Raw genomic sequence first — 4,132 nt, 5'->3', positions numbered from 1 at the left:
AAAAAATCGGTAACGCGCCTGTATTGCTACCTCAGCGGTGGTGTGGAAGAGCAATAAGAATTTAAATAAATATATTTTTATCAGAAAATACAAATGACTCGTTTTATTTTAAATAAAGTGTAATAGGTTAATAATAATACAAGTAATAATTTAAAACAATGTAAATTGTTAACGTACATAGTTTAAAATACAAACAGAAATACATAAGTATGTACACATCACATTTAATAAATTACAAACAATGCATTTTCTATGAAGAGTCATCAGCAGCCTTCCAAGCAGTTAAGCGCTAACGAAATCTTAAGATAAACAAAAATGAATATTAAAAATATTTGCTTGGTGTTCTCTGGCCATCGCTGTTGTTACTTTTGTTTGGCATGTGTAGAAACGAGGTACTGCTGTTGCTTATGTTACTGACAATGTGGTGTGGTAAAGTTGCTTGGAGATGGTTCTCTTGTAGTATATTGGCTATCAAGCACCAGAAAATTTCCATCACGCATTCCATATGCCACGGATTGTCGTGGATCAATTAAAATACCTTCATCACAGCTTTTTGGTACTCCAGCAACTGGTGTGTCTATGGCGGAGTTATGTGGAGCAGTTGCATGACTAAAATCAATTTGGACTCTTTGAGAACTGGCTTGTTTGTTGCGAGCGCTATTGGCATCAAACGTACGCAAATTAGATTTCCAAACGAGCAACTGTTGAATACAGGAAAAAATTTATATTATATAATTTTTTTACATACAAAGCAGAAATTACCTGTCGCTCCTCGCCCGCGGAAGCAAAATGTCTACCATGTGGAGAGAAAGCGACAGCGCAAACTTAGTAGCCAGTTAGTGTATAATTTTCCCGTCCATTTTGACCTGGTTCCGCTAAAGTGCCCTACTACCGTGTATAAATTGGCCGACCTTCTAATAAATCAAGCAATCTTATTGTATCGTCATCGCCGCCAGTCACCAAGAAATTTCCACTTGGGTGAAATGCAACATCATTCTCCGGCGACGAATGCACTGTATTAGCTCGCCTTCAGCTTTGTCAAATATCTTAACGCGGTTACAACTTAATGCTAAAGCCACCAGATTGCCGTCTGGATGCCATGCCAGCTGCCGTCCCATACCTCTTCCCCCGGTGAACGTTCGCATACATTCCCCTGAAAATGTATCGCAAATTCTTAACTTGTCGCCGCACGATGAAATGAACTTACCATTAGGGCTGAATTTTGCTCCGCGCACCCATTTTTGTGTATTTTGAATTAGTATTTTGATGGCTGTTCGCCATTTTTCCAGTCTGCAAACGAATAAGCTGACGAAGATGCAAACAAATTCAACCACATTGTTGCATTCTACCGTACTTTTTAAAATTTTTAAAATCTTAAAACATATGTGAAAAACTTTTATAATCTGAATATTTCTAATGTCGAAATCAAAACGAAATTTACTAAATAGCATTTTTAAAAAACAATCATCTAATATTTTTCAAGTTTTTGGGCATATATTTTACCATTTGAACCACAAATACTACTAAGTTGTATAAGACTATTTAATGCAACTCAGGTCAAAAAAGAGCAGTTTAGACCAAAATAAGCAGCTCTAAAAAACAGATGATCGCAGCTGTGGCCCAGGATGACGTCTATTGCTAAGATATCTCACTTGTATTTGTACACAATGCTTAAGGTATAGCAGTGATAGCCACACTTATCCAACTAGAGATAGGCATAACTTTAAGCTCCCATTTTGCCAAACAGAAAATGTAAAACAAGACTTGTATTATAAAGGTTTAAAAATGTATAATGAATTGTCGTCGGAGATAAGTAACTGGAAAAGTTTACATATATTCAAAAGTAGATTGTATCACCACTGTAAAACACAGATGTACTTAATTTAATCATTGTACTACCTGACTAAAAGGGTTATAGGTCTTATACCATGTCCCCACCAAAAAGTTAACCATCTCAAATCGAACTTAACCACATCACTAACTATTGCTGTCCACACTGCGGTTTGAGGTTTATAAAACAGTACAAATGTAAAGAACAGTGTTCGGACCTCCAAAAATCTGCAATACATACAATACTGCAAAAATCGGAGCAAAAACAAATAATCCGTACTAGATTGAATTTTTTATTATTATTATTATTTTATGACATTAATTGTTTGACTAAAATATTTTCTATTCATGCAAAATAAGAATGCGGGGCAATGTAAGGATAATATGTTACATATTTAGGTAATTCTTAGCATTTTCTATATAGTATAGTATAGTATCTAACACTTAATTTTTTAAAAAGCAAACCTTTTCTACTTTATATAAATTTCATTCTACATATATTTTTTAACAAGTTAAGTAAAGTTCTGCATCCGCCAATTTGTACAGCCATACATCAAAAAATAACGAAGTTACTTTATTGACGCATTGCTATGAAAGAGTTACTTTTTACAGTGAGATTTGGCTAACTTTCAATTTTTTTACTGAAACCGGTGGTGAACACTCAAAAAACGGCCCCAAGAGGGGCATAACATGAATGAAAAAAACGGAATAGATTGGAAGTCAAGCGGAGTAGAGGAGTAGATTTCAAATTTTTTCAAAAACCGGAGTAAATCTAATCTGATCTTAGTTGAGTCCAAACACTAGTAGGGAACGAATTCTTTACATTTTAACGCTTATGACCCACAGATGGCGGGAAAACGCAGGGTTGTATCAGACTTTCGACGTGGTTTCGAGTTGGTTAGCTTTTAACCATCTCAGTGAAATGGTTAAGTGCTGTCATTTTTATATGGCGAAACTACGCTAAATCAAGTGGGTTATCGGGATAACCAACTCAATAGCCATAACTACGTGGTTAGCTCCGGTGGGGACATGATATTAAAAGACTGTTAATAAAGAATAATAAAAATAAAAATAATAATAATGATAATGGTAAGGGCTAAGCTCAGGACCTTACCGGGGTCACACAGGGCGGATCGTGAACGGCCTACTCCAGTAGGTTAGCTGCGAATAACCAATAAGCAGTCCCAGACCAAGCGCGGCAGGAGACGAAGGCCTGATTTCAAAGATCAGAAATGCTTGATGAATCTCCTGTGTCTGGGCGAACAGATGCCGCCTCCCAAAAAGCATCCCAGGATTGAGACCAGTTAGATCCTGTTCATGGCATACTGGAGCATGTATACGATTAGTTCGATATTGGGTTGGCGAGAGGAGTATTCCGCCACTTTAGTATGTGAGGGTGACACCTCACAGAAATGGCTGGTGGGCTAATGCTGCAATCGCCTCCGTCTCGTTAAAACCCTGGCAGGTCTTCAAGTACGTTAAATACACGTCGCCATTTAGTTGGCCGCACACGTCCTGTTGAGATTTACTCCTGGTTTTGCGCTGTCTTGGCTCTGAACACAATATCCCATAAGGACTTGTGTCAACCCTCGCGATGGCCTGCTCCTTTGAGAGAAGGAAACTTCGGGACACTTAAAAGCGACTGTGCTACGTGTGGAGATAGCGGCTTCAAGCGGAGACCCAATTGATAGGAAATGAATAAAATAAAACAAACAAATGAAACCAACGTTGATGTTGTGGAGGGAGAATGCAGCGCATTCAGGAAGAGCAGTAGAGTTGTGTGCTCCCCGCCACAAACTCCTCTGCAGGCAAATTCCGGAACCACGAGCACGGAGAAAGCCGCCGACGTGGCGCAGAAGGCTACACCTTGCCAAACGGCAACTCCCGGCAGCCGGGATAGTCGTCTTCAAACGCCGGCTGCTGCAAACAGCGACAAGCATGTCACCGCAAGCTTGGGAACTTGCGAAGGCAATGAAGATGAGCAATTGGCCCAGATTCGGCTCGTCTTGAAGAAGATGCAGAGTGCTGTCTCCAAACAGAAGAATGTGTCCATGGACATAAAAACGGGTATGGCTCAAATCGAGGAGAGTTTAAATATATTAAGCTACCTACGAGAGCAGCGCCGGAAGGGGTCTACCCTTTTCGAGCTGCGGAAGGCTGGCCTGGCTCGCAAAAGAGAGGTCGAACTCGATCCGACTGCCTACAGGCGAGCCATAGAAGAAAAAAATACTAACTATAATAATAATAGTAGTAATAATATTATTATTAATAATGGTAATAATAATAATGGTAATAAAGATAA

At 39.0% G+C, this 4,132-nt stretch overlaps 1 pseudogene; it reads right to left on the bottom strand.

Annotated features, from left to right (window-relative positions):
- Window positions 1-327: 327 nt before the first annotated feature.
- Window positions 328-1,310, bottom strand: LOC118749870 (annotated as a pseudogene).
- Between the last annotated feature and the right edge of the window lie 2,822 nt (window positions 1,311-4,132).

Source organism: Rhagoletis pomonella, unplaced genomic scaffold (genome assembly GCF_013731165.1).
Source record: "Rhagoletis pomonella isolate Grant_MI unplaced genomic scaffold, Rhpom_1.0 Rhpom_scaffold_00072, whole genome shotgun sequence".
NCBI classification, from domain to species: domain Eukaryota; kingdom Metazoa; phylum Arthropoda; class Insecta; order Diptera; family Tephritidae; genus Rhagoletis; species Rhagoletis pomonella.
The sequence above is the reverse complement of the archived record's forward strand: the minus strand, read 5'-3'. Positions and strand labels throughout refer to the sequence as shown.